Here is a 23561-nt window from a genome sequence, read left to right on the forward strand (position 1 = left end):
GCGACCGCATTCAAAATTAAGGAAAGTTACCAGTGGAGACAATTCGGGATTGATTCGATTTTACCAGCAACGCAAAACTCTGGCGAGGGCGAGAAATGAGGCGTGCTGCGGATTGGTAACTGACAGGACTGAGAGGTCGGAGGGGCATATCCTGACCAGAGAAGGGACTGGAACTCCTGCGGGAATTTTATGCGCCTTCGGTAAACAGTTATTGTGTTTTCCAGCCGGGCAACAAAAGCGAAATGAGAGGAGCAGAGATGGGCACAGGAGAGAGAGAGAGAGAGAGAGAGAGAACTGGCTCTGGGGATTGTGAGTAAATTCAGACTGTACTGCAGGTGTTTTTCTGTCTTTCCCCCATCCTCTCCCTACATCTTCCTTCCTTAGCTCTATAATCTCTCTTCTAACTCTAAAGGAAAATGATTCCCCATATCCCTTGCACTCTCTCGGCAGTACCCCGTGTAGACAAGCCCCGAGAAAGGAAAGTGGATCCTCGGATCAGACCTGCTGCAGTTTCTGAGGACTGGAGGCGCTTTCCTCAATCCCTCCTCCTGTTAATCTGTAACACATCAGCTTCCATCATCAAAGGGCAAAATGTGGAAAATCAAGACTCAGACACTAAAGGGCAACCATGGGTTAGGAGCCTGATGGGACATTAAAAGTTGATCAGACTTCAAAGTGCTGCATCATTTCCTTTTAAACTCACTTAATTATTATTTTGGTGGGGTTATTAACTTGCTTTTGCTGGAATTTTATCTCCATCATTTATCTCCCACCCACCAGGGCTGATTTGATCCTGGCTACATGAAGTTTGGGAACTCTCAGAAGTCAGCTGGAGGGCATTATTTAACCGCAGGTTATTACTTGAGCACACCTTTGGGTTACTGATTGCAGAATCCTGTACCCCAGACCCAATAAAAGGCTTCCCCTTACTTCCAGTGCAGAGTTGTCCATAGACTCAGTCTATTCTGTGCCTCTTTTCACTCATCCTTACAGATTTTGTTCAGCTCGGTTCAGAAAGATTTAAAATAAGGCATTCTACACCCAACCCTCAACACCAATTGCTTGGTTATTTCTAGGATCTCCCTGGCTTTCTCCTTTGTAAAGTCCTCTGGGTTAAGGATAGACAAATATTTCCCCAGCTCAAGAACTTTAGATAGGCAGGCAAATAGACCGAGAGGGATGGCATTGTCCTTAAAATGCCAGAATAAGAGTCAGGAAACCTGTGGTCTGTTACTGTCTCTTCTACTGCTGCTTTGGACAAGTCACTTTGCTTCCCAGCATAGGCCTTGCATGAACAATGAAAGAAAACAGAAATAAGGGAAACAGAGGCTAACAGTGGACAAAGTGTGAATTCCTTGTAAATAATATGTGGCTAGTAAATAAAGAAGTAGCAAGGAGAAGAGTAATATGGCATAAATTTGCAGCTTTCCTCACTAGCCTTGTAGTGCGTGGACAGCTTAACACCTATTCAGGGATTGATTCCCGCAATTAGTAAACCTACCATAAAGCGTGGAATATAATGTAGGCTGTAATCTGCATCTGTTTTCAAATATGTATATATTCTGATTTATAATTCTGTACGTTGATCAGCTCAGGTGTAGCTTTGTGAAATGCCCGTAGAGAAACCTCAGTGATGAGTCTGGATTTGAACTGTGTTTCTGGATTCCAGAGAACTGGCTCAAGTGCTCTCCCAGAACAGCACACGGTGTTCTCTACCTGAGTAGAAACGGTCTGGGAAGGTACCCCAACACCCTGGTCCCCGGTTTCACTCTCTGTTTGAAGGGATAATCACCCTGAGTTGATTTGCCTACTGGGGGCTGTGGAGGACAGTACCTGTAACGCACCAAGGGAACTTGGAATGGAAGGAGCTAGAGAAGCAAAAAGCATTTGCCCCCTTCTCCTGGGGCAAGTCATTTAATCTGGCTGGTTCTTAGGCCCTGTCTACACTACGCAAATAACCACATTGAAACAGAACCCAGGGCTAACCGGCCCCTGTGTGTTAAAACAGGGCTTCTCACTGAGTTCTGCTTAAAAATGGATCGCACATGACCCCCTCCTTAGCTCATAATTTATTGTTGGTTCTCTGGTTTGGACTGGCTCTGTACTGGACTTTTCTGGGAGACAATATTAATTTATATGAGTTTCATTTGCACCTGAAAACCACAGCTGAAATCAGAGGCCCATTGTGCTGGGTATGAAACAGTCCTTTTCTGAGTGCTTACAACTTAAACAGACAAGGGGCGGCAGGGGAAACTGAGGCACAGAGAGGGGTAGGGACTTGCCCAGGGTCACCAGCAAGTCAGTGACTGACTGTGGTCTAGAACCCTGTCTGCTTTAGGGCTCCTACTCTTGATGGAGCTGCAATGGTGGGAGGTTCCCAAAAAAGGCCATGTCTATTACCTGGCAGTTAGGAAAGAACAAATCATGCAATGACATACTTTGGCTACAGCCTTGTTACCCAGCTGTGTTAAACTCTGGTAGGGCATACAGGCCCTGGCTCTGGCCAAGGTTTTAGCCTGGTTCTGACCCATGGGAATGGGGCAGGCTCTCTGCTACAAGATTGAACCATGTGTGCAACTGGGTGAGGGGAAAACCATGTTCCCTAATTAGCTTGTATTTATTAGATAGTTAAAGCTGCTTCTAGGGGACTATAAGCCAGGAATCCAGACATGAGGGAGAAGAGAGACAGTCCCCATCCCAGATAAGGGGAAAGCTTGGTCAGCTGTGGCATCCTGGGGTTCTCACCTGGTTCCCATAATCCCAGGATTCTCCCCCCTCCGCCATGCACCCCATCTTCTGAATTTCATCCAGGTCTCAGACTCAATAGTGACATAGGAATCCGAAACCTCTAAAGTTACCTGGGGAGTAACAGGAAAGGTTTGGATGGCATCTTTCTCTCTTCAGCTCAGGCATTAGGATGGTGGGACAGCCTGAAGCTCTGAGCCCCCTCCACTCCCAATAAAGTTATTCCTAGACTTTAAGGCCAGATGGGACCAGTGTGATCATCTAGTTGGACCTTCTGCACCGCACCAGCCAGAGAACCTCACTTAGTGATTCCTGCATCAAGCCCAGAACTCTTGTCTGAGCTAGAGCAGATCTCTTAGACACCTGGCGTTGGAATGGAGGAGCAGGACTGGACTCCCCTGAAGTTAGGCTTGGGCTCCCCACAAACCTAATCCTGGAACGTTCACGGGTTGGAGTCCTGATGAGATGTCAGTGCATGAGGGTGCTGCGACATCATGCATTGGAGTGTGACACCTGGGATAAAATTCAAGATGCTTGCATTGCCCCATGATGTCGTGCCCATGGAAGTGATGGGCAGTGTCCCTTAATAGGGGAATCTAATAGGAATTCGGGCTGGCGGTCTAGTCCCAGCTCAGTCACTCACCTAATGTGCAAGTTTGGCCAAGTCACTTTCACCTGCACTGCCTCAGTTTCCCCATCTGTAAAATGAGCGTGGCAGGACTGGCCTGATTTCCTGCAGCCCCAGGTGCTCAGTCTCTCGTGGTTGTAGTGTGCTTGGAGAGCTTCAGGTGCGAGCTGCTGGAGAAGCCCAGCCCTGCCAGCGGCACTGGTCATTCCAAGGCTTCCAAATACACAGGGCGGGACCAGCCCCACAGCCAGGACCTTCACTTACAACTTGGAAACGCAGCTATTGCTGCTGGAGTGGGGGGTGGGGGGGCTGGCGAGAAGGGCCAGGCCATCTCACAAGACTATAGGGGGGTGCAATCTGTAGGGTCCCACTCAGCCAGTGGTTCAAAAGTGAAACAGGAGGGGGGGAGCTTTCGCTGCACCTGACAAGGGTGGTGGGGGGATGCTGCTCCCTCAAGCCAGGCAGAAAAAGGGGAAATCCCCACTGCTTTTAGCTCCCCGATACCTTAACCTCTGGGCCCAGGCTGCCCAAGTTGGATCCCCCCCCCCAGCTAATTCTGCAACTGATGTGCAATCACATCTCTAAGCACAGGATTTGGGTGCAAGAAAAACACAGGACTTTGGTGGTCCAAGATATTCTGGACCTAACGACAGACTACACGGGGCGGCTCCTTTAAAGAAGATGCACTAACCTATTAGCACTTGCGCCTCTCACATTCACAGCAAGTTGCAGCCACTCACCAGTGCATGCACATGGTATCAGCTCACCAACGGCTCTCCCGACTGCCCAGGTCTGGGGTGCCCCTCACGCACTCTTTCCCCAAGGAGCGCTTAAGAAGCCCTGCAGTGGAAAAGGAGCATCTCCTGGGTTCGGTACCTGATCACACATGCTCTACCCGGCAGGTGTCAGCACCCACTGGATCCTGCTCTGCACTGAAGTTAAGGGCAGAAGCAGAGGTAAGATGAGACCCTCCTGGACATTTCTCCATTTCCTGCCCCTTGCTTTTCAATAGCCCAGTCCCACAGGGGCCCTCCTCAACCACCCTGAGCTGAGAGAACCTTGCAGAAGGGAGAAAATGTCTGTTTCTTTACTGAGCTTTCAGGGTGCTCCTCAAGGCCGGGCATTTATTTGTTTCACAGGAAGTATGCACAGAGGGTCCCTAGATGGGGTGTTGGCAAATAAATCAACACAGTGCAAAGTCAGGCCCTTAACTGTGCAGACAAGTCACCTCCTGGCTACAAGGTGGGGCTGGATCTCACTCCAGCTGCAGCCCGTGGGAGCTCTGAGTGAGCATGGGCCCAAATGCCCAGTTCCGTGCACCTGAATGTAGGAAAACCTTCCACCAGCCTCCGCCAGGGGTTTCTTTGAGCCAGGAGCGCTGAAGGATCCTGTGGGAGTTTAACCCTAACTGTGTCCAATCACATTCCCTTTAACTGCATTCAGGGGTTCAGGTCAATGTGGGGAGCCCAGATCCTGAAGGATCCTGACAAAGCCTGAGCCATCCAAAGGGGCCTGCAAAGTGTTGGTGAAGGTGCATCTGCGAGAGGAGGGCTGACTCCTCGCTCAGACCATCAGGACAGTTGGGAAGCCCAGAGGGCTTTTGTTCTAATCCCCAGAAATGTTGATTGTGCATCTGAACGGCAATTGCCCCTGAAGTGTCCCACACTGCCTGGTGGAGCCTGGGGGGTCATAAATGCGGTTAATGGGCTATATCATGCCACTGTTTTTATGCAACTTCCCACCCGATGGAGATCAATGGAAAGTCCTGCTCGGAGACCAATGGCGTGTGGTTATTACTGTCAACACTTAGACTTCTCAGACTGAACTGATTGGTCAGTCTTATCTCCAGGAAGGATGGGCCAGTGGGTAAAGCACTGAACCCTTCTAGTCTTACTTCTGCCTTATGGGACCCGTTGCCCATCACTTCACTTCACTTTATGCATCAGCAACCCTTCTGTAAAATGGGCACACTAAATAGTGACGGGCTACTTCCTTCCCAGGACTCATTAGTTAATAGCATTGGGCACGATAAGTTGCAGAGGATCATTACCTAGTGGCACCTTTACTTAACATCCTACCTTCGGGAAAGATGTTTTCTTTGAGAAACAAGACGCACCTTTTAAACAGGGAGGGTGATTAGCCATGGGAACGAACCCCATAGAGACATGTTGAGTTCTCAGTCACCTGAAGTCTTTAAGAGTGGCTGCTTTTCTAAAAGAGATGCTGTAGTTATGGGCTTGCTGAAGCCATTACTGGGTGAGATTCGCTGGAAGTCAGACTAGATGATCACCACGGTCCCTTCAGGCCTTTGAATCTGTGAATCTTCCTCCTAGAAAGATGTGTTTGGAAATGGTCTGTGGGACCTTAGATGATTCATATATTTATTTTCCCCCTCGCCGTACGAAAGGCAAACTAAGCATGTTTCCATCCGAGGCGGCTAGGTGCTTACAACACTGACATTCTCAATGAGACAAATAGGCAGGGAGGCATCTTAGCAGCAGTTTTATTGTGTTAATAAGTTTGGCGTCTATAAGCAACATATGTAAATGGCTGATATACTGTCTTGATGCCATTTAACATTATGCTGCTGAGGTGACTGGGAGCCAAGTCTGCAGCTTTTCAACTAATATGCCGGGAGCTGCCAATATTTTTAAGTTGGGATTTTTTTAAAATTTAACCAAGTTAGCAATCTGCCTGTGCCAAAACAATGCCTTGGGCCCTTGCGGCTCCATCAAGATTTCCTGGGAGCGCGGATAAATATTGTGGGTGTTTAGTCCTCTTTTCAGCTCAAGCGCCCAAAACTAAATCTTTGAGCGGAACCAGAGGAGGCTTCTCAACTGATTGTTTTCTCCACCACTTCTCTTGGTACAAATCAATCCTCGATCCTCAAAGCAAGGGACTTACTCAGCTGTGAGTAAGAGGATCTGAATCAGGTCCTAAGTTGCAAACAAAGCATCTTCATCCTTGGTGTATTTTCTGAGCCAGTCCTGTTGCCCCTGAAGTTTGGCTACTGATTTCGGGGGATGCGGGGGGGAAGAAGGCTCAAATCTTGCACCGATTCCTGCAGTGTTTCTGTGTCAGGGATTAATCTGCAGACTGGTTTTCAGTGAACCTCAGCTGTTCTCTGATAAAGAGCAAGGGAAGAGGGGCAACAGAAAGCTCTGATGGCCTTCAGCGGAGATCGTTTCTCATCTTCCCTCTGCAGAGGCTCAAGATGCTAATCATGGTTGCAAATGCACAAAAGAGGTGGCATGGAGTGCTTGAAGAAAGCGCCGCAAGCTTGCCAAGCAGAGCCATCTTTGTCAATAGCGTAGATGCCAATGTCTCTGTGCTCCCCCCTTCTCAGGCTGGGGGGGCGGGGCGGGGTGGAAGGAAAAAAAGAGTTAGTTTCCATCTCTTGTAATTTTCAGTCAATTTATGTTGAATTGATGGTTTCCTGCAGTCATATGGATGGCAAACTCCCAGCCATTATTAGTGTAAACAGATTTGTGCACAGTATATTTAGCCATTCCATATTGCTTTCAGGAAGTGTGCATATTTTAATGGCATATACTTACAGAGGGCCATACCCTGCCATTGCTCTGTAGGAAGGTGCCAAATGGGAATTGTGCATAAAACCAACACTGGGGGGCACGCTCTGGCTCAAAGGCTATTTTGGGGTCATGAAGGAAGCCTTTAGTGGAGAGTCCGAGGAATTAGACTTGGTTGTCACCTCCCTTCAAAGCAGGCATCAGTCAGATAATAATAGTTCCCATTTATTCACCTGCAGATCTCACAACACTTTGCAAGGATGCGTGAATATCTCTCGCCTCCTTTTACGAATGGGGAAAATCAGGTAAAGGGAGCGGAATAGAATTGCCCAAGGAGCTAGTTAGTGGATATAGAGTCTGGGTCTCCTGATTCTCTCTTCTGAGCCAACAGCCAAAAGTTGTCTTCGTTGTTGTCATTCATTTCTCAGCATATAGGCCAGTAAATCAATAACTCCAGCTTCTCATCCTGGGCACCCAATGCTGGAGATTTAAAACATAAGAACATAAGAACGGCCAGACTGGGTCAGACCAAAGGTCCATCTAGCCCAGTCTCCTGTCTCTGACAGTGGCCAGTGCCAGGTGCCCCAGAGGGAATGAACAGAACAGGGAATCATCCAGTGATCCATCCCCTGTCGCTCATTCCCAGCTTCTGGCAAACAGAGGCTGGGGACACCATCCCAGCCCATCCTGGCTAATAGCCCTTGATGGACCTGTCCTCCATGAACTTATCTAGTTCTTTTTTTAACCCTGTAATAGTCGACGATATAGCAGGAACTTTTAGAAGCATCATGGGTGATATAGTCTGCCATGTGGAAATCACTTCCCTGAGGTCAGTTCCAGGGTGGAAGTGGAGTAACTCCAGCCTTGTCCTCTTGGCAGGATGATGCACTGGTGCAGTTACACTGGTGAAATTGTACCCGTGCAAACCTCCGCTGCGCTGGTATAAAAAATGCCTCGTCCCCTGTGCAGCTTGAGCTGCAGCCATACAAGCCACTTTTAAACTGGTGGTGTTTGCACTGGTAAAACCACATCCAGGCAACCCTGCTCCACTCCATGCACAGGGCCTTGCTCTTAGCAGCCACTAGGGATGGGGCAGGTACTTGGATTTTCACACGTACACCGGCTATCATTGAAAGGGCTGCCAGGTGCATTCAGTGTTCAAGCTATGCCACTGTAATGCCGCAGTGTAGACGCTACCTATGTTGACACGGGCGTAGGTAATCCACCTCCCAGAAAGATGGTAACTAAACTGATGGAAGGACTCTTCTGATGACCTAGTGTTGTCTACATGGAGACTTAGGTCATCTTAACTATGCAGCTCAGGGATGTGGACTAGTTATCAGGTAGTTATGCCGACCTAGTTTTCTAGGACATGATCTACCCTACAGCATTGCTCTCACCGATGTAAGTGGCCCACACCACCCACCTAATAACTCCACCTCCTCAAGAGGTGTAGCGCTTAGGTTGACGTAGTTAGGGTGTTGAAGTGTCTATGTATCCACTGCCTTACTTACATTGCCTGTTGGCTGTCAGCCCCGCCTGGGGCTGCCAGCTGGAGCCCTGCTCCCGGGGGCTGACAGCTTGGGCTATCGTCCCCAGCTCGGGGGGACTCTAGATGGTCTCAGTACCCCACAATGCCCCACACAGTTAAGTCAGTGGAAGTCTCCCTGGTGAGGTGCACCACCAACAGAGAGGGCATAGTGTGGACATGAACTACCTCCGTAATTGCTAACTAAGGTCGGCTTAATTTTGTGGTGGAGACAAGGCCGAGTGTAGACCAGACCTCAGTCAGAGAATCATCAAGTTTAAGGCCAGAAGGGGCCACCGGGTCATCTAGATGGGCCTGTTCATTGCCTCTTATAGATCTGGGACAAGCCCCGCAGTAAGTTCGGGCAGGGGAGTGGGTGTCAGGAGAGCTGGGTTCTATTCCTTGGACAAGTCGCATAGAATCAGATGGAAAATAACCATCATCATCCTCATTTAGTCCCATAAAGGTAAATGTCTCGGCATCTTCTGAGATGTAATTGATATGTCATGCTGTTCAAAGGGAAACTATAGTATTATTCAACATCATTTTTATTGAGTATTAGTATTAACACCAAGGAGCCCCAGGTGTTAGGCGCTGTACAAACACAGAACAAAAGCATGGTCCCTGCCCCACAGAACTTACAGTCCAGGTATGAGACAAGCGAGACCCAGTGGAGTCAGATCAATGGGGGAGTACAAGGGAACAATGATGCAATATTGGTCTCTGCACAGCAGTGGCCTAACGCAGATCAAATTTTTTCTGTAGGCATGGCTGCACGGGAGAGTTTTAAGGAGGGTTTTGACAGTGGATGCAGGTGTTTACGGAGAGCTCCTCCCAAGCATGAGGGGCAGCGTGGGAGGAAGCATGAAGATGCTTGTATGAAAATATAACAAGTGAGCGATGGGCGCTGGTATCGTGGACTGATTAGAAGTGAGCATTGACAGCTCGGTAGCAAATGAGAGTTGATAGGTAGGGTGGGAATAGGCCATGAAGTGCCTTGAAAGTGAAAACAAGTAGCTTATGTTTGAGGTGATAGAGAAAGGGGAATTAAGGAAGGGGATGCAAAGAAAGGGGGGAGATTGTCAGTGCAACCAGCTAGGAGAGCCCGCTTTGCAGCTGCATTGCGAATGGATCTGAGCGGGTCAAGAGAGCACGTGGCAAGGCCAGAGAGATGGATGTTGCAGTGGTGGAGATGCAAGATGATGAGAGCCTGGGTGAGTGTTTCAGTTGTGGGGATGGAGAGGAAAGGCCATAGGTTAGAGATGTCACACGGAAAGAAACTGCATGTGTTCTCTTCTGATCTGATCTGGAACTACTTAAAAAGGAGAAGCACTTTTCAGTATGAATAAGTTCAGAGAGGTGTGAACTTCCAAGATTTCGGCCTCTGGACTGAGCCACACAGGTACAATTGCTGTTATAAGCGTTTTACAAAACTACAAAGGAGGGTACGTTAGTGGATTGCAGGTCACTTATCCAGACTGTGTGTTGGGGTGGGTGGGTGCCAGCATTTTATATTAAGAATTGACACTATTATTCAAAACAGATTTGCTGTTTGGCTAGTCCCTAAGGCGCTGGACACCATAGGCCTTATGCAAAGGAATGTCCCACTGGCGTGAAGGCAAAGTTTACTGCAGAAGGATTCGATCCAACTTTTAATTTCTTTTCTTGTATGTTTCCTTTTTTGTCCCCGTTTTGTCAATGATAGTTGCTGGCAGTCAGGTTGTCAGCGTTGTATTTCAGAAACATGAGACTGTTTCCTTAGCACCCTGCCCCCGCCCACCCTGCCTCCTGCTATTGTTATTTTTATTATTAATTATTATTATTATTATTATTAATAATAATAATTACACTAAGCAGGACTCACCTACATTCTCCAGGGGTATTTCTTGCTGCTTTTTGCAGCACTCAGCACCTCCCGATCTTGTTGTACAGAGATGAGAACAGAAGGGATGTCCCTTGTAATAAGGGACTGTTGGCAACCTTAGCTGGCAGTGCCTGGTAGAAATGACCAGCAGCCCCCTATGAAACTTTCCCTTGAGCTCACGTAATGCCTGTCCCTTCTTAGAAGGGACTTGCTATTTTCAGCAAAACAATAGCTATATCCCTATCCTGTCGCCCTTTTCAAAGTGCTCCGAGTCCAATGCAGCTTAATGGAATTTAAAGGGACACCATCACTTAAAAACCCCCACTCTTGCATCTGCTATTTTCTTGCCGACTCCTGCTACAAGTTATCCCTATGATTATTAGAACCGGAAGAGTTTTGAGAGGAAATATATCTGATTTTGTTTACTTTGAGCCTTCGACAGAACTTTGCACATTGTCATTTTCGATGCTTTCCCCACGGTCATCAGTCAGGCCCCTGCAATCAGTCCTTCGGGGATGCACTCCTGTACCTATGTAGAGTCTCATTGACTTCACTGTGGCTCTGCAGGGGTTTATCTGAACAGAGCTAATTGCAAGATCAGGGCCTTAGTTAGGCTGTCAGTTTCCTTTGTTAGTGTGGGTCCTTCACACAGCAACTGGGGAAAATAAAAAAAGGTAATGGGAAAATGTGATCGTACAATCATAAAAATGGGCAAGGGGACTTAGAGAACCTGGCATTCATTGTGTGACATTTTCTATAGAGTTTCTATACTTTCAGATCCTCACATGGTGTAAATCGGTGAAACACCATGGACTTCAATATGGCTATGCTGGATCACACCAGCTGAGGATCTGGACCTTGATTTCTAGCTGAGGGTGTCCTTTCTTCTCCTATAATGTTTCTAGCTGTCCGTTGCTGGTAGGTACCAGTTCCGCTTGCCAGAAATCTGTAACCATCTGAGTTGAGACTGGCATAACAGAGAGTAGAATCTGGCCCTCATTTACAACACAGATCAGTGTTTCAGCTGATGGGCCAGAACCTCAACTGGTCTAAGTCAGCATACCTCCACTGAATCCAATGGTACGATGCCAATTTATGCCTGGCTCAGAGTTTTCAAGACAAGTTGATCTGGTGCAAAATTGCATAAAAGTGACAATTTTAGGAAGTTTAGACCCCAAGTTAAAGCTTGTTAATCCCCCCCACCCCAATTTCAACATAACAGTGGTCAGTGCAGTTACACCAGGATAGAACTGGTACAGTTGAGGCAAGATTCAGGCCCTGAGATTGCCAGGGGTCCCAGCCTGCCATCCTTATGCTAGCAGCCCATTTGAAATCAATGGACCTACTTCCATGAGTAAGTAGGAACAGGCCCTTCTTGGCAGTTCAGAAAAATTTCGATCTTCTCTGCTAAAGGATTAAGTGCTTCTTTGGAGACAGAGATGGTCCAGCAATTATAATTTGTCGTGAACTGAGGATCCGATTCTGCAACGCTCCCGCAGGATGAAATCACCAGGCGTGAGGAAATGCAATGCAGCATGGAAGAGGGCGGCAGAATCAGGCCGTCAGTGAGTTATTCTTTTCATTTTCTGTCTGCCTGTGTAAATAGACAGCCAGAAAGAGAGCGTTCAGATGAGAGGGAAAGGCTCAGAAACAGCTGCAGCGGGCCCATTAGTAACATTCATATATTGAGTGAAAGGGAGTTTTAGGCTGAGCCAGCCTCTGATCCAAACTGCAGAGGGGAAGGATTTGGGAACTGTCTCACCATGGCTACCCAGGGCTGAGAAAAGTATGCCAGCTCTTGGGGGGGGGTGGAGTCTAGCATTTCAGGCTCTTTTCAGGGAGGGAGAAAGCCAGAACATCAGGGCTCTGTTATTGGATGTCATAATCCCCCTCCCGAGAGTGTGAAAAATCAATTAGAACGAATTAGTGATGTGCCCAAGCTGGAAGTGGGTATTGTGCAGGATGAATTACAGGCCCCGTCCTGACGAGTCTGACTCGCTTAAGTCATCCTGACTCAGGCGAGCAATCCCGCTGCCCACAATATAGCTCCTGCCCTGGCCTGGGTCGCTCTCAGGATGGGGCCCTTTAGCGGACATCGCTGTCCAGATGAATTTGTAACTCAGCTTCAAATGCCCTTTAGACAGCTAGGGATGTGCCCCTTTCATGTCTTAAGCTGTGGGTGGGGTCCAAACGTGCTTCTCCTTGGGCCCATTGCACATCCGTCGACCTACACAGACCTCAGTGCTGTTACTCCTGATTTACCCCAATATAACTTAATGAGAAGAAACCAACGAGCCACGACACCAGCACACAATTATTTGCAGCTCATTACAAGTTCCAGGATCAATTAGTAAATCATTACTCAGGTACAGAAGACAAATTATTGCTTATTAAAGGTTTTACATCAGTTTTGTTTCTTCACGATAACTAAGGCCCAGATCTTAAAAGGGATTTAGTCGTCTAACTCCCTTTGAGAGCTGCTCCTGACAGCTGTGGCTGCTTAGTGCCTTCAGCTTCCCAAAGCGCCTTTCGAGTTGTGGACTACGCTACATATAAAGCACTGGTCCTGTACGAAAACTAGGCAGTGAGGGATTACCAACCTCCTTCTCACTTGCTGACAGTGTTACATTTCTCTCCCACGTAGAAATGAAAGGCCACCTGTTTGTCAGGCATGTTATTGTGTGTTGGTGTCTTAGCGTGCATCTGCGTGGCAGGGCAGTTGTGTTGAGAGTGCATTGAGAAAAGGAGAATTTAGACTGGACCTCAGGGGGAACTTCCTATTAGATTGCAAAATCCTTTCCCAGGGGACCCAGTGGAATCTTAAAACATTTAAAGCCAGAGTGGACAAAGCAATCAGGCCCTGATTCAGGAAAGCACTTAAGCACATGCTTAAGTCCATTCCTATTCAGGACAGCACTTAAGTATGTTGTTAAGTCTCTTTAACTTCAGTGGGACTTGGGGGCTTGGAGAATATATTGTAGGGAACAATGCCCAGGGACTATGGGCTAGCACATGTTTTAACAGAATTTTGCCACTTCAGGTCTAAGCCAGCTTCCACTGAAGAAAATAGAAATAGGATCAAGCCCTTTATTTAGAATCATAGAATGTTGGAAGGGACCTCAGGAGGTCATCTAGTCCAACCCCCTGCTCGAAGTCCAAATTTTTGCCCCAATCCCCAATTTTTGCCCCAATTTCTAGGATTCTTCCGGCCAGTGCACACATTTATGTGCATGTATGTATGATATATGTTGTGTGTCTTTGCATGTCGTGTGTGTGTGTGTGTTTGCAGATGCAAATCTACAGGAAACCAAAGCCTCGGGTTGTTGTAACACAGGTACCATGCCAGCTGTGGTGTGGGGTACACTGGCTGATCTAAAATGTGCAACATCTCCAACCAGCCTGCAGTAGAACCAAGGAAATTAGAAGATGACAAAAATGATCTGTCTCCAGGTAAATCCAGGTGGGTTTATCATCTCTTTTGGAAAGACTCATCAGATCACAGATTCCAAGGCCAGAAGGGACCATTGTGATCATCTAGTCTGACCCCCTGTATAACACAGGCCAGAGACCTGCCCCACAATAATTCCTACAGCAGAGTTTTAGAAAACCAACCAGTCTTGATTTAAAATTTGCCAGTGATGGAGAATCCACCACGCCGCTTGGCAGGTTGTTCCAATGGTTCATTACTCTCACTGTTCATTACTCACACCTTATTTCCAGTCTGAATTTGTCTAGCTTCAACTTCCAGTCATTGGATTATGTTAGACCTTTCTCTGCTAGATTGAAGAGCCTATTATTAAATATTTGTTCCCCACGTAGCTACTTATAGACTGTAATCATCACCCCATGGACATCTCTTAGTTAAGCTAAATAGATTGAATTCTTTGTGTCTATCACTATAAGGCAGGTTTTCTAATCCTTTCCTCATTTTCATGGCTCTTCTCTGACCCCTCTCCAATTTATCATCATCCTTCTCGAACTGTGGACGCCAGAACTGGACACAGGAGTCCAGCGGTGGTCATGCCAGTGCCAAATACAGAGGTCAAATAACCTCTCTGCTCCTACTCAAGGTTCCCCTGTTTTTGCATCCCAGGATCACATTAGCTTTTTTGGTCACAGCATCGCACCGGGAGCTCATATTCAGCTGATTATCCACCACGACCACCAAGTCTTTTTCAGAGTCACTGCTTCCCAGGATGGAGTCCCTCGCACCCTGAAAGTATGGTCTCCATTCTTTGTTCCTAGGCGCATACATTTACATTTAGCCAAGTTAAAAAGCATATTATTTGCTTTGTGCCATCTGAAAACTCTATCAGTGACGATTTTATGTTTTCTTCCAGGTCATTAACAAAAATGTTAAAAAGCTTAGGGCCAAGAACCCATCCTTACAGGACTCTTCCAGAAATACACCCATTCCATGATGATTCCCTGTTTATGAGTACACGTTGAGACCTATCAGTTAGGCAATTTTAATCCATTTAATGTGGGCCACGTTAATTCTATATCTTTCTAGTTTTTTAAGCAAAATGTCATGTGGTACAAAGTCAAATGCCTTACCAAAGTCTAAGTATAGCACATCAACACTATTACCTTTATCAACCAAACTTGTAATCTCATAAAAAATACCACATTACTTTTACAGGATCTATTTTCCATAAATCCATGTTGACTGGCATAAATTATATTGAAATCCTTTAATTCTTTATTAATCGAGTCCCATATCAGCCACTCCATTATCTTGCCTGGAATCGATGTCAGACTGACAGGCCTATAATTACCCAGGTCATCCTGTTTTCCCTTTTTAAATATTGCCACAATATTAACTTTCTTCCAGTCTTCTGAAACCTCTCCGGTGTTCTAAGATTTATTGAAAATCAACAATAACATTTCATTGAGTTCCTCAGCCAGCTCTTTTAAAACTCTTGGATGCAAGTTATCTGAACCTGCTGATTTAAAGATGTCTAATTTTAGTAGCTGTTGTTTAACATCGTTGTGAAATATTAGTGGAATGGAAAGAATGTTATCATATGATATGACTGCATCATCTGTTTTCTTCCCCAAATACAGAAGGAAATATTTATTTAACACGTTTGCTTTCTATACTTTATTATTGATAATTCAACCATTTCCATTTAGCAATGGACCAACACACTTGTCAGGATTGTTTTTGTTCCTAATATACTTTTAAAAACTCCTCCTTATTGTCCTTCATTCGTCTGGCCATAGATTTCTCCTTGTGTCCCTTTGCTTCCCTTATCAATTTTCTACAGTTTCATGAGGCAGCAAAATGGTATGATGCTACGCTATGATATAAACTAAGTTTTGCCCCCTAACATATCTCATTCAGAGGGAACATGATATTGTAATTAAGGCACAAGAGTCAGGAAATCTGGATTCCGTTCTTGGATCTGTCACTGACTCCCTGGGTGACCACGGGCAGATTATTTTATCTCTCTCTTCCCTCAAAGCCTCCATCTATAACATATCTACCTAGCTCACAGGAATTTGTTAGGCTGAGTTCATTAATATATATAAAGTGCTTTGAGATCCGCAGATGGAAAGTACTATGGAGGTGCAAAACATCACTATTATTTGTACTGAAAGGTTACATATTTTCACAGTCTGTTCTGGACCTGGTTTAATACCACTAGTTCAGTAGGTACCTGCCAAGAACTTCCCTTCCATTACGTGCCTTTCAAACTAGACCTCCGGAGATGTAACGGATGTTCCCAGATCCTTCACGAATCAGTTGTCCATCCGGTTTTACTCTTGCTTTGCCCCTCCCAAGCTTCAGCTAAGATCTCACCAGCTCCCGATTAAGAGGCTCAATTAGCATTTAATTTGTGCACCAGTGATTGGCTTTAGAGTCCAATGATAGCAACAGTGAGAGTAAGTGGGTTTGGGTCTTCTGTTCAAGCCCATTGCCTTCACTCCGGGACTGTAAGTGATTCAGGCATGAGAGTAAGTCAGTCCATGCGGCTGCTTTCCTTCACTTCTCTTTCACTGTACAAAAACGAAAACCCAAACTCTGATTAAAATTCTTTTTTTTAAAATTCACCTGCCCATCTTTCCTCTGTCTCTGTCTCCCTTTCTATCCAAACTCATAATTAATCGCTCAAGGCAAAAGTAATGAATGTTAATTGGCCATCTGTACAAAGACTAATTAAAATCTACCATGCTGGGGATTAAAACATACCTATAGCAACTGACTGAATTGAGAATGAGACAGAGGAGAGATTGAGAAAACAGCTGAAAGGCTTGTGCAAAACACAATTTCGCTTAGGTGTGAGATGAGTTGCAACTTAGAGATCTGAGATGCTTTATTTAAAAAAAAAAAGGGGAGGGGGGAGAAAGAAACTTCTCCACTCTGAGCCAATATGGGAGGATTTGATTAATGGAAGTAAAACCCACCAGAGATTTCAAAGGAGGCACAACTTACTTTAGGCCCTAACATTTCAGTTTTTGTTATGATTAAAAAAAAAGAATAGATATCACCACAAAAACCTTAGAAAGGAAGAGAAAATGTTTCATGATTATTCTTTGAAAGGCCCAGTGAGAATGGGGGTGCGGGGGGCAGGGGCGGGAACACAGGAGTTGGATTTGAACAATCCCCTGAGATATTGAGAACCCGAAAGCAACAAGATTGGGTTTAAGAAAGAGAGAGTGAAACTGACTAACATGTCAAAGTAGAAATAACCAGTCTAATATCATGCATCTAATTTAGGACCTGATCTAAAACCCATTGACAATCATGGAAAGATGCCTATTGACTTCAATGGGCTTTGGATCAGGCACTTTATAAAGTGCAAAATACAAACATGGGAATTGCCAGACTGGATCAGACTCTAGGTCCATCTAGCTCAGTATCCTGTTCCTGACCCTGGCTAGCAACAGCTGCTTCAGAGGAAAGGGCAAGGAACCCCATCGTGGACAGTTACAGACTAGTGGGTCCAGAGTTATTTTAAGTTTCTTCCTGATCCTCACAGCTAGAGACAGGTTTATGCCCTGAAGCATCAATTGAAACAAGTAAATCACATTTGTAACATTACTGAAGTTTTAATAAGAAACCTCTGGTGCCTACTGCTTATCAGGTTGATCACAATCAACTCGCTGTTTTCCTGTGCTGTTAGTAGCCACGCCTTACCACTCGTCTTATACTTAGATGGTAACCTCTTTGGGGCAGGGGCTGTCTCTTTGCTATATGTGGGGCTCGGGCTTTTAAGAGTTATAAGTCATTAGTAATAATGATACGAATAAGCTGCATTTCTTCTAACTTATCTGTATCAGTTTTATCTCAAGAGCGGCAGTACTTAAAGCTGCAGTGAAGTCCCAGATGGAGGTTTTTTCTTAGTAGCACGTAACAGGCCAGTAATGTTTGCCTGAAACGTCTCCTGCCTGTTAGGCGCTGATCCTGTTGGGAAAGAGTTAAGTGGGATCTGCTGGACTTAGGCACAGAACCTACAAGAGGCTCCTCTCATGAGGACCCCTGAAACCACATGTGGAGTCCCTTGCAGGATCAGCGTCTCATGAGGCAGGTGACTCATTACTCCATCTGGAGTTAAAAGAAGTGGGAGTGGCTATGTGAGGAAAGAAGATTTAGGGTATGGGCAGAGCTGTTTTGAGGGAGGAACCTCAGGAGCAGCGAGGACTTGGGGACACATCTGAAGGTGAATTTTAAGGTGTCTGATTGTTAATTTCTTTATTAACAAAGCCAAACCTCAGGTAGGGGCCACAGCCTGTGCACTTGGATTCGGAGCAGGCTGGGAAAGGCCCCTGTTCACACAGTGATAGTTTACAAGACTAACTTGGTAATTAACTGAAGCAAATATAATACAAAAAATCCTTCCCTCCCCTTTAACAGCACAAAATCCCATATAAACTAAGGGGCCACTAACAACTTCAATGTGGCTCAGAAGGTACAGTCTCTGAAAACAAACTTTTATAAAACACCCCTGGAAAGTAGGTGATTATTATTGGTACCCCCTTCCCTGAAATGGGGATACTATGTCCCAGCTGGGGTTATTAATATCCTCAGTCTCAGCAACTTTGGAGCATCTCTTGAAGTTTCCCTGGACGCCCAAACATATGTGAAGTGGGGGAAGGGGAAGGAGAGGAATTTCAAATGGGCACAATATCTGTTAGCCAAATGAGTGTGACATTTCATACAACACTCTACATGCCAAATTCTGCCCACCCGTGCAGCCACACTGTGTACAATACTGAGGGCAGATACCATGGTGATGAGCAGAGATCTGTCTTTAAATAGAAAGAAAGAAAGAAAAATAAATTTGTCCCCTACATGTCTCCAACAATAAGACTGAGAGGACACCAGGGACAGATATTTGCATGATCTCGCGCTCTCTCTCACCCTCCTACCCCTGAGTAACGCTAATAAGCCATGGTGCAGTGCCTAGAATAATGGCCTAGGAACCAGTAGACCTCACTTCTACTCTTGGCTCTGCTGCTGACTTGCTGTGGGAGGTTGGCAAGTTGCTTAATCTCTCTGAACCCCATTTTATAAGGTGGGGATGGGATGATTGTTGTCATTGGAGTTTTTAAGGACAGGTTAAGAACGGCCATACTGGGTCAGACCAATGGTCCATCTAGCCCAGAATCCTGTCTTCCAACACTGGCCAGTGCCAGATGCTTCAGAGGGAATGAACAGAACAGGGAAATTATTGAGTGATCCATCCTCTAGGAACTTATCTAACTTTTTATTTTAATCCAGTTATACTTTTGGCTTTCTCACAACAACCCCTGGCAATGAGTTCCACAGGTTGACTCTACACTGTGTGAAGAAATACTTCCTTTTAACTGTTTTAAACCTGCTGCCTATTAATTTCATTGAGTGACACCTGGTTAGACAATCACCCGTCAGGGATGACCTAGGTTTACGTGGTCCTGCCTCAGCACTACAGGACTCGACTAGATGTCCTCTTGAGATTCCCTTCCAGCCCTACTTTTCTATGGTTCTATTGTAGTGTGACTTGCCCACCTTTCAGAGGAGCTCTGAGATCTGTGGATGAGAATTGTAGTCCTTAAATATCGCAAACCCGAGGAGTTGTCTCAGAGGAGGAAGACTTTCTCCACCTATTGTTAGCTCTGCAGGATGGCCCCCAGCTGCCCGGTCTGAGCAGTATTCATTTGCCAGAGAGGCACCACAACCCACACTTCACAAGAGAGATCCAGGTAGCCCAAAGCTGCTGTGGTCTCAAGGCTGTCTGGTGGCCCGTGTCAAGTGTGTTGGTGGCCTCAGCCCAGGTGGCTATCACAACTAGTGCTGGTCAGTGCCCCTTTGCTGGCAGCTTCCTCAGCATGGCCAGGAGCTGAGTAGGCCAAAGAAACAGAGCTTCCCTTTCATCCCACCAGTGGTCCTGCCTATCGCCAGAGTTCAGCCCTGCCAGGGGCTGAGCACCGTGTAACCTCCATTGACTTCAGTGGCGGATGAGGGGACTCAGCACCTCTCAGGAGCTGCTGGTCTCCATGCTGGACTGGAGCCCCCTAGTCCGTAAAGCAGTTTGGGATGAAAGGCACAACATTAACACAAAACGCTGTCACAAATCTGTGTCTACCTCGGATCTCCCAGCAGCCACTGTGCTGCACACGGTCCTTGCTTGCGTCTCCGTGGCAGCCACAGGGAAAGAATCGCCATCTCCGGAAGCACAGGCCTCTGGCCACGCCAGCCCCTACGGGCAGTTCTGATTCCACCCACCAGAGGACAGTGTAGCCCATACACACTAGCCGGGTCACGACAGCCTTATTAAAGGGGGAGATTAACATCTTGGTGAATGAACATTTGCTTTATGAGGATTTATTTGCACCCACGGACCATAGTGTGTGCAGTAGGCCTCAGTGGCACGTGACCAGGATTCATCACCGAATTTGGTCCACTGGTTGGATCATTAGCTTCCCCGGCCCAGGCCGGGTACTGATGGGGAGTGCGACATGAGTGCTGATCCATGTGCCCCACGGACCATAGTGATGGGTGAGTTAAAGGTAGATAGACGGATGACACAGCTGCAAGGGGCCTAGATACATGCTTTTAATGGGAAGCGTTAAGCAGCCCCAGACTCCCAGTCTGTCTCCTCTCCACCCCACCAGCCTCTAGTCCGAGTCTCGCCACCCCACAAGCTCCGTGTCCCAGTCAACTCCCTCCACAACCCCCAGATCTGGCTCTTTCCCCCTTGGCATTCAAATCAGGCAGCTTCCTCCTCCACAGTGCCTGGGCCCAGCAGCGGGTCAGTGAGAGTGCAGGAGAGACAGGCTCCATTGCTGCTGCCTGGCCCCAGCCCCCGGCCCCGGGCTGCAAATGCAGGGGAAGTGTTGCTCAGCCCTGGGCTGGAGCATGCCCAGCACGGATGGAATCTGTGGGGCATTTATCTGTGATGCTATAGCAAGGCTCTACTGAGCGTGTGCAAAGTGCAATGTTGAAAAGACACATGAACTGGCCAAATATGGGCAGATTTCCAGTGGGAGAGCATAGGGCACATCCCTGACTCAAAGGCCATTCCACCACTGCCAGATTTCAAGACCTAGCTCCAAAGCATGGGGATGCTAGGGCTTCTCAAGGAGAAAGTTGTCAGAATTTTTTTGCATGGGCAAAACAATGCATTTGTCCATAGCCTCGTTCTTGGAAGAGGCTGAGCCATTTAGGCTGAAATTTTCTAGAAAAATTTGAGGCAGACACGTGAGGTGGAAAATTTCAGCCCAAACGATTAAAGTTTGGCTCAGTTATAAGTATCTGAAAGCAGGGACTTAGAATGGGTAATGTTGGGCAACCTTAACGATAGATGGTGCTACCAGCTCCACCTGTAAGAGGCAGGGTGATATAATGGAGAGAACGCCAGGGTGGGAGCCAGGAGGCCTCTGCTCTATTCCCAGTTCTGCCACTGATCTGCTGTGTGAATTTAGGCAAGTGACTTCCCCTCTACTCCTGCTTCGCCTCCCACCCTTAGTCCCATCTGGCTAGGCTATTAGCTCTTTCGGGGCAGGGACTGTCTTTTACAATATTTTGAACACACCCAGCAGAATGGGCCCCTGATCTCAGCTGGTGCTTCTAGGCCAGTGGTTTTCAACCTCTTTATCATCGCGGGCTGCATATGCGGCCCACAGAGTGTTACCTGGCCTGCAGGCTGAGAACCACAGTGTCCCCCACCTAACCTCCCCCCCACAAACCCCAATGGCTCAGTGTCCTCCACCCAGAGACTCCTCCACAGAATGGGGCCAGGAGCAGAGAGCCGGGCGTGCGGAAGGAACCCCGACCCCAGACCCCGCCGGGACCCCGCGGTGCGGGGCCAGACAGAGGTCAGCTGCCTGTATCCCATGGTGCAGGGCTGGGTGGCAGCCGGATGCCCGAACCCTGGACCCTGCCTTGTGGGGCCAGGCGGCAGCCAGCTGCCTGGACTCAGCCGTGGAGGTTGGGGGGCAGTGAAGACCCCAATCCTGGACCCCGCCAGGACCCCAGAGTGAAGACCCCAATCCTGGACCCCGCCAGGACCCCAGCAGGGCAGCAGCAGGAGCCCAGCACCTGGAGCCCGCAGTGCAGCAGGGTGGTAGCCGAGACCCTGGAACCCACTGCGTGGCAGGGCGGCAGCTGGTACCTGGATCCCACCACACAGCAGGGCAACTGGGAGCCCAAAGCCTGCAGCCTTTAGCACATAGCTGAGCTGGGACACAGACGTGCCCTAACTGGGCCGCCTGCAGGCCACGGGTTGAGAACCGCTGTTCTAGGCGCTAGCAAATCATTACGATCCGGAATACAAAGCCGCATGCACAGACCCAATTGGGTTCATTCGTCTGGGATCACCCAGATGATGCAAAGTGTCACTTTTGCAGGGATGTCACTATCGCCAATGTAGTTCTTGAAAACCACATTTATTACCTGCAAGTGGCAAAGCATTATGGTGCAACACTCCTGCCCCTCCCCCCGCCAACCAGCAGACACGGGAAAGTAACCGGAGAGCACAGCAGCTGTAAATTGTCCTTGTCACAGGCACTGTCGTCGGTGTTTTAAATATTATTGCTGTGAAATGGGGGTGGGGGAGGAAGAGGAGGGTGTTAGAATCATAGAATCATAGAATATCAGGGTTGGAAGGGACCCCAGAAGGTCATCTAGTCCAACCCCCTGCTCAAAGCAGGACCAATTCCCAGTTAAATCATCCCAGCCAGGGCTTTGTCAAGCCTGACCTTAAAAACCTCTAAGGAAGGAGATTCTACCACCTCCCTAGGTAACGCATTCCAGTGTTTCACCACCCTCTTAGTGAAAAAGTTTTTCCTAATATCCAATCTAAACCTCCCCCACTGCAACTTGAGACCATTACTCCTCGTTCTGTCATCTGCTACCATTGAGAACAGTCTAGAGCCATCCTCTTTGGAACCCCCTTTCAGGTAGTTGAAAGCAGCTATCAAATCCCCCCTCATTCTTCTCTTCTGCAGACTAAACAATCCCAGCTCCCTCAGCCTCTCCTCATAAGTCATGAGTTCTAGACCCCTAATCATTTTTGTTGCCCTTCGCTGGACTCTCTCCAATTTATCCACATCCTTCTTGTAGTGTGGGGCCCAAAACTGGATACAGTACTCCAGATGAGGCCTCACCAATGTCGAATAGAGGGGAACAATCATGTCCCTCGATCTGCTCGCTATGCCCCTACTTACACATCCCAAAATGCCATTGGCCTTCTTGGCAACAAGGGCACACTGCTGACTTATATCCAGCTTCTCGTCCACTGTCACCCCTAGGTCCTTTTCCGCAGAACTGCTGCCTAGCCATTCGGTCCCTAGTCTGTAGTGGTGCATTGGGTTCTTCCGTCCTAAGTGCAGGACCCTGCACTTATCCTTATTGAACCTCATCAGATTTCTTTTGGCCCAATCCTCCGATTTGTCTAGGTCCTTCTGTATCCTATCCCTCCCCTCCAGCATATCTACCACTCCTCCCAGTTTAGTATCATCTGCAAATTTGCTGAGAGTGCAATCCACACCATCCTCCAGATCATTTATGAAGATATTGAACAAAACCAGCTCCAGGACCGACCCCTGGGGCACTCCACTTGATACCGGCTGCCAACTAGACATGGAGCCATTGATCACTACCCGTTGAGCCCGACAATCTAGCCAGCTTTCTACCCACCTTATAGTGCATTCATCCAGCCCATACTTCCTTAACTTGCTGACAAGAATACTGTGGGAGACCGTGTCAAAAGCTTTGCTAAAGTCAAGAAACAATACATCCACTGCTTTCCCTTCATCCACAGAACCAGTAATCTCATC

This window comes from Lepidochelys olivacea (assembly GCF_965140295.1).
Source record: "Lepidochelys olivacea isolate rLepOli2 genome assembly, chromosome: 4".
Taxonomy (NCBI): domain Eukaryota; kingdom Metazoa; phylum Chordata; order Testudines; family Cheloniidae; genus Lepidochelys; species Lepidochelys olivacea.